Below are 12,447 nucleotides of genomic sequence, written 5' to 3'. Positions count from 1 at the left end.
CACCCTACATTTACGCCAATCATTGCACTTCCATCAGGTTATTAAAATAATGTGTTTCCATGCCTGCCTTCATTACTAGACTGCGAGGTCCTTGAGAAAGGAAAGGTGTCTTATTCATCTCTCAGCAGCATCAACTAGGATACCCCAGGTACAGAGGAATCCAATATATGTTTTGGTTTTGTTTTTCGACGGAACGAAATAATTCAATACTAATTTCACTCTACTTTGTCCCAAATCTCCTTGCTCATCACTTGCAGAGACATCCCCACACTTGAAAATAAGATTGTGTCATTTCAGGGGCAAAATCAATAGGCCTCTCTTAAGAAATGGGAAGTTGGGAATAAGAAAGGAGGACTGCTTTGATTAAGTACGGAGAACCCTGGAGAGTAAGGAATGCCAGCCAAGGTCTGCCACAAAGTGACAAAACATGTTAATTTCACCGAGGGGGGAGGGCCTCCCAGAGTTTCTGGAGAAAGAGTGGGCATGGTCAGCTGGGAGAACACAAACATCTTGTAATCCTCCTCAAGTTTCTGTTTCGATTTTGGCAGAATTGTCATTGACCACCCACACAGGAGAGATAATGTAAAATCTTTTGAGTGGAAATTCCTGGAAAGCCTCATTCTAATACAGGGAGTATGCAAGGGACAGGCTTTGTTTGTGCATATACGTGTGTGCACACTCTGTTTTCTCAAATAGCACTCTAAAGTCTGGCTAATAAGGAAAATAATAAGCAATGCTAGTTTATAGGCAAACTCATTAAAGATTTCTGCAGGCAAATTCACCAAAAAATGCAGACAGTCTGTGCTTTTAGATCAAACACATTCCTGAGGACTTCAACTATAAAGCTGACCTGGCAAAGATATTCTTTTCTGTGTAGGAGCCACTGCCTTTGTCTTATTTGTTAAAGGAGGGTGGGGACGTGAACGCTCCTGGCAGAGAGAAAGCAGAGCTGGTTAAGCGTCAGGAGGCTGCGTCCTTGCTGGCGGTGCCTTTCATTTCAGGCGGCTTCATGAAACATTTATTGTGCACCTACCATGTGCCAAGGAGAGATCCCGGAGTTTCAAAGCTGACTATGACATTGCCTCAAAGACGTTCATCATTCAGTGAGGCCCGTGTTCTGTGTCAATTTCTACCCTACTGTAAAGTATCCTTTAAGAGCTATTTACTCAATGAAAGAAGACTCTCTTCTCTGTCCCTCTAGCGTCCTGCTCATCTGCCACTTATTGGCCCTATCCTGTCACTAAAGTTAGTGATTTTTGTTATAGGGCTTTTCATATTATTCTCATATTACTGGTTTTTGTGTGTTCCTCCAGACAAGACTAGGAGATTCTTGGGGAAAAAGGAACAGTTAGGTTAGAAGTGGTTAGGGACATGAATTCTGCCTCAGTACTTCGTGGGTTCATATCCAAAGTCTGCATTTATTAGCGGAGGGACTTTGGCCAAGGCACTTAAAATCTCTGTGCCTCAGTTTCCTTACTGTTAAAATGGGATAAGAACGTTACCTGCCTCAAATGACACGTAACAAGGTGCTACATAAAGGCTGAGAACAGTGCATGCCAATGAGTAAGCACTCAATAGTGTTAAGTATTAAAATTTCTATTCATAAACATAGCCAAAATACCCAGGCCCCGTGTTGTAACTGCCAGTACTCACTTTCAGTTGTAGCTCTGACCTATGGCCAAGCATTTACATCAGCAGAGGGTGATACCATTCACTAGGTTGTTAATGAGAGGAACCTGTCAATTACCCTTAAAAATATCCTCTCCCGTACCTCCCACACCCAATCCAGCATCCATCCCCTTCACCTAACACCGTGACAGGTCTTTAGTGACATCCTTTCATCCCTACCGCCCTGCTCTAGCTTGGGTCATCACTGTCCCTACTAACTATGCAGACATCACCATACTGCTCTCCCCACTTCTACTCTTACACTGTCCAGTTTATTTTCAATGCAGAGTTTGGAGATAAAACAGGTCAAATTGCTCCAATGTAAGATTTTTGTTGGGTTCTCCTTAATATGAAAACCCAAATCCTTAATGTGGTAAAAAAAAAAAAAAAAACAGACTGTGATCTTTTCCCCCATTAGTGAGTCCCCCTCATCTTGGGTCACCGCTGAGCCTGTCTCCAGTACCTTGAAAGTGCCAATCTCTTGCTGGGCTCAGGACCATCCATCTGCTCCTCCCCCACCCTTCACATCTCATGGGGCTGCACGAACGCACCTCGGAGAGGGGCTTTCCTGCACCCCCTCCCCTGCTCTGCCACCAGTGCTATTTGAACACACACATTTTTTGGAGCGGTTATTTGTTCACTCTTCATCTCTCCAAGAGTTTGTGAATTCCACAAGGACAGGCACTCTATTTTATACACCACTTTATCCTCAATGCTCAGCGAAGTTCCTGGTGCTCAGGAAATAATTAGAAAACAAATTAATACCCAATAACTATTTATTTAATAAATGTGTGAATCACAGCAATGAATGAACTAGAAAAATCCGATGAACCAGTGCTGTAATAAACACTAGGGCTCTGCTATGCTTTACTTATTTTATTTCTTTCCTTCTTTTTCCCCCAATATGATTTTACTACTGAAGAGCTATATTATAAGCCATGTAATACAGAGGGAGGGCCATTTCCATTCTGAGGAAATTAAATGTATCTTTGATCTCACTCCCTAGAAGTGCCTATGAAAAAACAACCCACATCCTTTCTTGCAAAGGAGCTCTTGGCAGTGAGCACTGCATATCATGTCTGGTCTTGCGGTGATATGTGTGCATGAATATATGTAGAATCATTTCCAGCCCTCCAGAAACCATATTTCAAGGAGCTTGTATTAAAACATTCACACAATACTAATTCAGCCGATAATTATACATGACAGTGACTTGGGGTGAAAAGGACAAGAAGTGAATTAGATTTGTAGAGATGAGAACGTTGAGACCCTGCACAAGACTGGGTGAAAAATGGAATTTATACATACATATGGAATCGAAGACCAATTAGGGACGCAGAGAAGGTTAGAAATGACAGGAATCTTCATGATCATCCAGTAGAAAATAAGGGGGAAAGTCCATAGGGGTTAAGAGATATGCTTTAGAATCAAACAGACCTGTGTTCAAATCACAGCTTTGCCACATGCAGCTTGGAGATCTTGGCCATAGTAGGTAACTTTCCTTATTTGCAGTTTGTTACCTAAAAGATAGAGACAACAATACTTTTCTTAAAGGGATTTTGTGTGAGTCTATGACAAGATAAATGGTACAATGCATGTAGCACACTGTTAGGCATATTGTGAGTCCTCAAAAAGGGACTCAACAAAGGTTATAATTACCTTTTATTATCTAAACACAATATTTTTGGAGAGAAGATACAGGGCTTAGGAGGAAATACTTTGCTAAAGGCTATGTGGCCAAGTACAGATAAAGCCAGGAATATTATATAGGATTAAAAATTCCCTGTTTGGTACTCCTACCTGCCCCTACCCTCTTCGTCCTTCTCCATCCTTCTTTACATGCGTATCACGGAAGAGACACCAATAGGTGTAGGACAATGGAAAAGTCACAAAGAGACCTCTCTCTGGCGCTGGCAATGTGTACAACAGAATATCTAATTTGGGTAACCTCCTGTTATTAGCACTCCCTGCTATAGCACCTGTACAGCTGAAATAAACATAATAAAAATCCTTTCAATGCTGAAGCGGAGTTCAAAATAAAGAGAATTCTTCAGTTTCAAGACATGAAGTAGGAAGCGAACAATAGTTGGAGAGGACTAATGATGTTGCTGCCTGGGGCCAGGACAGGAGTAGGAATGGAAACCCGTTTCTGTAATATTTTATCACAACTTATAGAGACAAGAGATAGCATCTTGGTCCTGTGTGAGACAGACTGTTTTAACTAAGACTTCTGCATAATTCCGGGATCAGCAAAGGATGAAAGACAAAAACAACAATCTTCCCCCAGCAGGGGAGATGGCGAAGAGACTGTACACAAGTTCATGCTGGAGCTTGTATCTAAGCATTGGTTGGGGATGGAAAAACAAAACAAAACAAAACATTTTAATCTTGCATCTGTGCTTCATACTGATTTGCGGTGAGGAGGGATGCCTGGGTGGTTCCGTCAGTTAAGCCACTGCCTTTGGCTCAGGTCATGATCCCAGGGTCCTGGGATTGAGTCCCACAGCCGGCTCCTTGCTCAGCTTCTCTTTCTGTCTCTGCCTGCCACTCTGCCTGCTTGTGTGCACGCTCTCCCTCGCTCTCGCTCTCTCTCTCTCTCTCTCTGTGTCAAATAAGCAAATAAATAAATAAATAGATAGATAGATAAAATCTTAAATAAATCAATAGATTTAAAAGAGGAGGCCAACTTTATATCACAAAACTCTGAGCTGAGAAATTCTTATTACATGGTTCTAGTTTAGCGACACTCCTTAAACATCTGGCAGAAATGAGTGCAAAAGCACTTGCGGAGGATGAATCTCAATCCCTGGGAATCCTGATAACAGGAAAATCTGATAAGGATGATTATTTAAGTCAGTAACAAACAGGCAGTTTTGATAAAAAGCTAAGCAGAACTTGTGGACAGGAAAAGAACTGTGAAGTAGAAGACTGGGGAAATAATGGTAGAAACAGGAATTAGACATAGACAAAGAGGGAATTAGTGAACAGAAATATATGTAAGGGAACAGTCCACAATGAAGCACTGAGAGAAAAAAAAAAAGGAAAGTACAAAAGAAGCTAAGTGACATGGAAAATATAATAAGAACCAAAATATGTCTAATAGTAGATTGGAAAGAAAAAAAAAAAGAGAGAGAATTTGAAAGCATAGGTGATATAATATTTGAAAGAAATCACTACCACCAGCTAGTAAAAATGAATGAAAAACAATTTCTCAGATTTAAAATCACAATGGGGTCAATGGAGGATAAATAATGTAAACCTAGACCAAGAGCCATCACAGTAAAATGACAAAATACCAACACAGAGAGAAGATCATTAAAATAGCATGGAGTAAAGACTCATTACCTATGAAGAAATTACCCCTGGTCTGACATCAGATTTCTCATTAGCAGCAAAGAGGTCAGAGAATAATGGAATCCTATATTCCAAGCCTTAAAAAAAAACCTATAAAACTCTTGTCCTAGAATTATATATTTAGCTGAAGTATCATTCCAGACTGAGGACAAAGAAAGATTTTTAGATACATAAAAACTGAATGAATTTTATAAGAGATTGGCCTAAAAATAACAACTGGATCTGTTTCAGGAAGAGGAAAACAGAACCTACAATGAAGGCAAGGGATAAATGAAGAAGGTAAGTAAAGAGTCTGGTTAGCACATGGAGAAATCCAAAACAAACACTGGTTACATAAACAATGAGAGCAATATTTAATTTAGGGAGAGGGAAAGCGAAGTGAAACTCAGACACTCGGTATCAGTAAGAGGTGATAGAGAAAAGGTGAGTTGGGGAAAGCGTTCTAAGGTCCTTGTGTTGCTAGAAAGGAGGCGGGAAGAGATGCTGGTTAACTTTAAAAACATAAAGGTAGTCAACAAAATAGAAAGTAGAATGGATTACTTCCTAGAGGACTTAAGGGTCAAAAAGGGCAGAATAAAGGAAATCTGATCAACTTCACCTTCGGATAAGCAAGAAGGGGAAAACAGGGAGGCAAATCATGTTAAACTAAAGTAATAAGATAATAAAGATAAATCATTAATAGTCACAACAAATATAAATAATCTAAACTTGCCTTCTAGCTAGAGATTCTTGTAAAACAGAAGGACACAAAACATGGAAAATAAAGGAATGGAAAAATATATTTTTGGAAAAAAGATAGGCTAATCAAATAATGTTGGTATAGATATAAGAACACTGAATAAAATTGACTTCAGGGTAAAATGCATTATTAGGAATAAAAGGGTCATCATGTAATATGAAAGAAGAGTTTTTCATTTCTTTTCTTTTTTTTAAAATATTTTTATTTTTATTTTATTTGACAGAGATCACAAGTAGGCAGACAGGCAGGCAGAGAGAGGGGAAGGGGAGAAACAGGCTCCCTGCTGAGCACAGAGTCCAATGTGGAGCTCGATTCCAGGACCCTGGGATCATGACCTGAACCCAAGGCAGAGGCTTTAACCCAATGAGCCACCCAGGCGCCCCTTTCATTTCTTTTCTTTTTTTTTTTCTTTTTTTTTTTTTTTTAATTTTTTTTTTTTTATAAACATATATTTTTTATATACATATATTTTTATCCCCAGGTCTGTGAATCACCAGGTTTACACACTTCACAGCACTCACCAAGAAGATGTGGTATATATACACAATGGAATACTATGCAGCCATCAAAAGAAATGAAATCTTGCCATTTGCAACAACATGGATGGAACTAGAGCGTATCATGCTTAGCGAAATAAGTCAAGCAGAGAAAGACAACTATCATTTCTTTTCTTTTTAAAGAAGAGTTTTTCAAGGAGCTATATCAATTTTAAATTTACCAAAGTAGGCTTAAAAGATGAGAAGCAAAAACTGAAAGTACAAAAAGAAACTGACAAGTCTGCAGTTATATTTGATAGATTTTAACATAATTATCTTTGTAATTAACAGATAAAACATTTTTTAATTACTAAAAGTATGGTAGTGATCAACATTAATAAGTCTGATCTAATAAACATACTAGGGAATGTATCTTTTTTTTTTTTTTTTTTGAGCAGGCATGCTATGTTTCAAAAAATTTGATCATGTATTAGGAAATAAAGCAAACCTCAGTACATACCAGTGAACCAATAACATTGAACATATTCTCTCCCCACAATGCAAAAAAAAAAAAAAAAAAGAGAGAAAGAAAGAAAGAAAGAAAGGGTCAAAAGTAAAGGACACTTAGAAATTTTTGTCTTAGGTTGGTAGTTCAAAAACAATTCTAGTTAAAGAGTAAAAGAAAAAAGAGAATGGACATTAGAACATATTTACAAATGGATAATTAAAACAATACATTTTAAAACTTATGGGAGATATGGCAGTTTTCAGAGAGAATTTATGGCCTTTATATATTTAAAAAAGAAATGAAAGCTGAAAATTAGCTGAGTATCCAACTTCAGTGATTAGAGGGCTAAAAAACAAAAAGATAATAAAAAAGATACAGTAGATAGAATAATAAAATATATCAACAAAAATACACAAAACAGGAAAGAAAGGATTTAAAATACTCAATGTTTGCTGCTTGGGAAGAGTAACAAAATAAAGAAACATTTTGTAAGATTGATCAAGAAGAGAAGATACAAAAAGTAGATTAGGAATAAAAGGGAGATAAATTATTATATATTAGAAATTTTAGACTGTAAGATAATACTATCGGAAAATGCTTTATGCCAAGAAATTAGAAAAATCAGACAGAACAATTTCCTAGCGAGTAAACTCACTCAAAAAGTGATAGAAACCAGGGGTGCCTGGGTGGCTCAGTTGGTTAAGCATCTGCCTTCAGTCAGGTCATGAACCCAGCATCTTGAGATTAAGCCCCGCATGGGACTATTTAGTGGAGAGCTTGCTTCTCCCTCTCCCCCCAGCTAGTGGTCTCTCTTGCTATCTCTCCCTCTCTCGAATAAATAAATAAAATCTTAAAAAAAAAGAAACTGATAGAAACCAGAATAGAATACTAATCATTAAATAAATAAGTAGGTTAAAATATGCAGTTTCCTTCTTTAGTATCCATTTGGTCATGCATTCTTCATATACAGAATTTCAGGAACACCATCATTCTGATTGTTTTGTCTTCACATACCTACCCACATCTTTCCCCCCGCCACCCATTAAACAGAGCTCATCCTGTGCCAGACTCTCTTCTCAGTACATGTGATAACAACTAATGGATAACTTATGAATAACTTATGAATAAGTTATCTTACTAGACTGTAAGCCCCTACCCTGGGGCTCACAGTCTAGTAGAAGTTCAGATAAATGTGCCAATAACATAAACAAATTAAAGACACATAATGGTGCAGGGGTCATTTTAGGTACAGGGTAAGAAGGAAATAACCATTCTTGATTTGCCAAAATGCAGAACAGTGTTGAAAATAAAGGGGTCACATTTCAATTTTTATTCATTTATTTAGGATTTTAAAGTTTTTATTTGGAAATAATTTTCAACTTGCAAAGAAGTTCCAAGAACAATACAAGTAACATCAGTCTGGAAGCTTGAACTCAATTCTACATAGATGTAGACCATCAAGAGTTCTGTCATTTGAATCTGTGGCCCTAGATGCCTTCTGCCAAGGTTGAGGAGGGCAAGGCAATTACAGTCCCATGGTATCTCTTGCATTTATACTTCTCTAGCTCTGGCTATCTAGTTTCTCCTGATCTTGAAATTTTCTTGAGCCCAAGATGTCTCAAACAGTCTCTAAGAGTGCCCCATTGATTGTGAAGGATCCTTAAATGTAGTGCCACATGCAGTCAAATAAATAGGAAATGGCATTTCTCTCATTGCACTGGTTTTTAAATATCTTTTCCAATAGGTCAGCTCTGGAACTAGTGTGTTGCACAAATCCTACTGTAGGGGCGCCTGGGTGGCTCAGTGGGTTAAAGCCTCTGCCTTCCGCTCAGGTCATGGTCCCAGGGTCCTGGAATCGAGCCCCGCATCAGGTTCTCTGCATAGCAGGGAGCCTGCTTCCTCCTCTTTCTCTGCTGCCTCTCTGCCTACTTGTGATCTCTGTCTGTCAAATAAATAATAAAAAATCTAAACAAACAAACAAACAAACAAACAAATCCTACTCTAAGAAACATGTTGTTGGGGAGATTATTTATTAAAGGAGCTGTGCCATCCCATCTGCACTGATGCAAGGAAATGGATCAGAGAAGCACTCTATTACTTTGTTCTCCCCATTATGGGAGCCCCCCTTGGGCTTCAAAATTACTCAGGTCACCTGTCCTCCATGTTACCTCCACTTTTACCTCCACATTCTACGTCTACCTTTGTGTATCCACTTTGGCTGTATGTGTTCAAGCTGAGGCTAAACTACAGAAAACCTCTATTTCTCACATGCTTTTTCTCATTACAGGCATTCTAGGAGCTAGAAGCTGAAAGGAAATGCTGCTGTGGCAAACTGTTGATTGTAGAGATTTTGCTATGAGGAGTATTTTATGATTCAGAGTAGAAAACTTTATATAATGCCAGAGTAGAGAAAATATTTGGATTAAAGGAACATCTGGCTGCCTATAGGTCATAGGAATGAGATGAGACTGAATGGAGGCTCATTAGTAGGTTTAAACCCCCAACCTTTTTCCTATTCCTCATTTCCTTAATTACTTTATTCTTGATTTTCTTGATTGGCGATGTTGGGCCATTAGCACCCTATTATATGACTAATCTTCCTAGGATATTTGGAGTTTGTCTCTTCTTTCAAATTTCATGTATGCAAGCCCCTTTCTCCAATGGGAAAGGGACTGGGCACCAACTCAGCTCTAGATAATAGCTCACAACTTCCTGTATTAATCTTTCTATAATCACCTGATCCTGTCTTTTAAAATAATCAGAATCAATGCTTTCACTGATTAGGAATTTAAAGTGATTTTTAAAAAAAAGATTTTATTTATTTATTTGACAGAGAGAGAGATGGCGAGAGAGTGAACACAAGCAGTGGATAGGAGTGGGAGAGGGAGAAGCAGGCTTCCCACTGAGCAGGGAGCTTGATCCCAGAAACCTGGCATCATGGCCTGAGCAGAAGGCAGCTGCTTTAAAGACTGAGCCACCCAGGAGCCCCTGAAGTGATTTTTGATGTAGGAAAAATGTTAGTTAGGGCTTGATGCCGATGGCCAAGAAAGAATTCTTGAGATGTCCTTGGTGCAAAAAGGTGGCTTTTATTAAAGCACGGGAACAGGACCCATGGGCAGAAAGAGCAGCACCGGGGTCACAAGGAGTAGCCTATTATATACTCTCAAGTTGGGAGGAAGTTAGGGATACAGTAAAGGAATTTAGAAGCAAGGTTTCCAGGACCTTGAGGGAGCTAGCTATTATTGGGAAAAGGACATTTATTACCGTTTAATAAAACCTTAGCCATGAGAACATTCAGATCTATAACGGTGGGCCATATGCTTGGGGGATGACTGCCAATATGTATCTTGGGGGCTTAGAGATAAAGGAAGTTTCCAAAAGAATTTTTATATGTTAAAGTAGATTTACAAAATCCTGATGGGGGGTTAGGTCAGGCTAGGATTGCCTTTTGCCCTTAGCAAAGTATTGACATGGAGGCAGCTGAGTCCCTAGAGGAATGTCACTTGCCTTGTTTAAACACTTGTCAATGGGCTGTCATAGTAAGGAAATTTAATAATTTCTCTTCTGCCTTTGTTTCCCACATCAGTTTTCAACCATGACTACACACGAGGGCCACCCAGGGAGCCTTCAGAAATCCCAATGCCCAGGCCATACACTAGGGCAATTAAAATTAGAATTTCAGGGGTGGAAACCGGTTACCAGTGATTCTTAAAACTTCCTGGCAAGACTAGAATACCAACGTGCAGCTAAAAGAAGTGTTTCACTGTGTGCTTCTTAACCTTAAATGTGCATACAGGTTACCGATGTGCATAAAGATCCTGACTCCGTTCCTCTGAGGTGGGCCTGAGCTTGTGGAACTCTACTGAGCTCACAGTGATGTTGACGCTGCTAGTCTACAGCTTGTGGAAACGACGTCAGCCCTTACCCTCCCGGATGCTCCTCAACAGAAGACAGGGTGCTGCCTGTTTGAAGACTGGATCTTTTCCAAAGCTGAACTCTGTTCAGTAGCGGCGAACCATCCCGCTCCACCATCCCAGAGCTTCGCATGACCCTAGGGTCCCAGAAGCTCCCAGAAACCTCTAGGGTAGAGCAGACAAGGAAAGTGATTTTCTTCATTCCTCAGAGGCGGAAAAGAAGCGTGTCTACCGTTCTCTCTAATTCTCCCAAGGTGCAGCATCAGGTGTGCACAGGAGGAGAAATTAAGAAAAGGGCATTTTTGACATTTTAGGGCAAGATGACTAGGGCCTTCTACATTTCCTGAAAAAGAAGCCCTGACGAGAGTGGGCCAGACGTGAGGACTCCATGATTTTCTTAAATCAGTGTTTCACAGAAGCAGCCACAGCTTTTTTCCGGGGGAGCAAGCAGGGAGACTACAGGGGCAGGTCGCGTTTGAGCAGAATGAGAAAACTTTGGCTGGAGAACAAGACCTCAGGTGAACCGGATTAGCCTGCTCCCTGAAGAGGTTGAGCATTCCAGCCTCTCTTTCAGCGAACATTTTAACGAATAATAATAAAAATAAAATACCTCTTCACACTATTTACCAGAAGCAAGCCAATTCTTTATTAAAAATGAAATGCTTAACAATTCACAAGAGACGGTTTTTATATCCTTGTTTAACCTGCTGCCTCACAGGGGACCTCAGGATAAATGAAGTTCGTCTCTCACGGTTTTCCTAAGTGCTTCCTGAAGTAGTTCATCAGAGGAGATGGCCACACAGCTCAGTAGGAAATGCGGTAATGAGCCCCAGTCCTAAAGCCAAACCAGATCTGGGTATGGACAAGGACTGTGGCTCTGGTCCTCTTTATTGGTGTGTCCTTGAGTGACTTCCTTCAGCCTCTTTAATCCTTTGAGGTGTTATCTGTAAAATGGGTTCTTGCGAGGATTAAAAACTGCTCATTCAACATGGCAGGATCTTATGAAGGCTAATTGAGTGTTTTAAAATTTTGCCTTGCTTCTTGACACTCTGTTTTTGGATTGCTTGCAATTAATTCCTCCCAGATGTGAGAGGATATTAAAGATAAACTAGTGGCTCTGAGGTGTTGTAAAGGTTCTGGGCTCTCTGAGACTCCGAATCTTCTGGGACATGAAATCTAAGTAGCAAAAATCCTTAACATCTTGAGAAGGAAAGTCACATGGCCGTTCTTAGTTAATGACTGTTCCTTCCTGTGTCCCCTTCCTTCCCTTCTGGGGGGGTTTCCCAGTGTGACCTGGGGCTGAGGCCAGACTGCAGACTCTGGTTGAGCGCGGGAGGCAAAGGAGAGTCCAAGTAAGGGAGAGTACAAGGTGGAGTCTCCAAGGAAACCAGGGCAAACTCACGCCTCCTCTGGGTTTCCCTGGCACAGCGAGATGTCGGCTCCCTCCTCTGAGGCCCAGTGTGCTGCGCGAGCTATTTTTCAAACTACTCTGGGTTTCTATAATGGGCTGCTGAGCAGACGAGTAGCACAATGCAATTACGTCCATGAATTTGCCATTTCCTTACTCTCAGGCTGCGTTGTCCGTTCTGGAGAACTGGTATGAAATGTAGTAGCCTTGGGTTTATCCTTCTTTCAGGGACAGTGCTTTTTCAGTCTGAAAGTCTCAAAAGTAAGATGATATGGGTATTGGTCATTCAGCTGAAACTCTGAACAGTGGCTTCTTTAAAATCTGATGTATCATTATTTTGCAGATTGGACCTAATTATGTTATACGTTTTAAAACGCGAC

The sequence above is a fragment of the Mustela lutreola genome, chromosome 1 (genome assembly GCF_030435805.1).
Source record: "Mustela lutreola isolate mMusLut2 chromosome 1, mMusLut2.pri, whole genome shotgun sequence".
In the NCBI taxonomy this organism is placed as follows: domain Eukaryota; kingdom Metazoa; phylum Chordata; class Mammalia; order Carnivora; family Mustelidae; genus Mustela; species Mustela lutreola.
Note: the sequence above shows the minus strand (reverse complement) of the source record.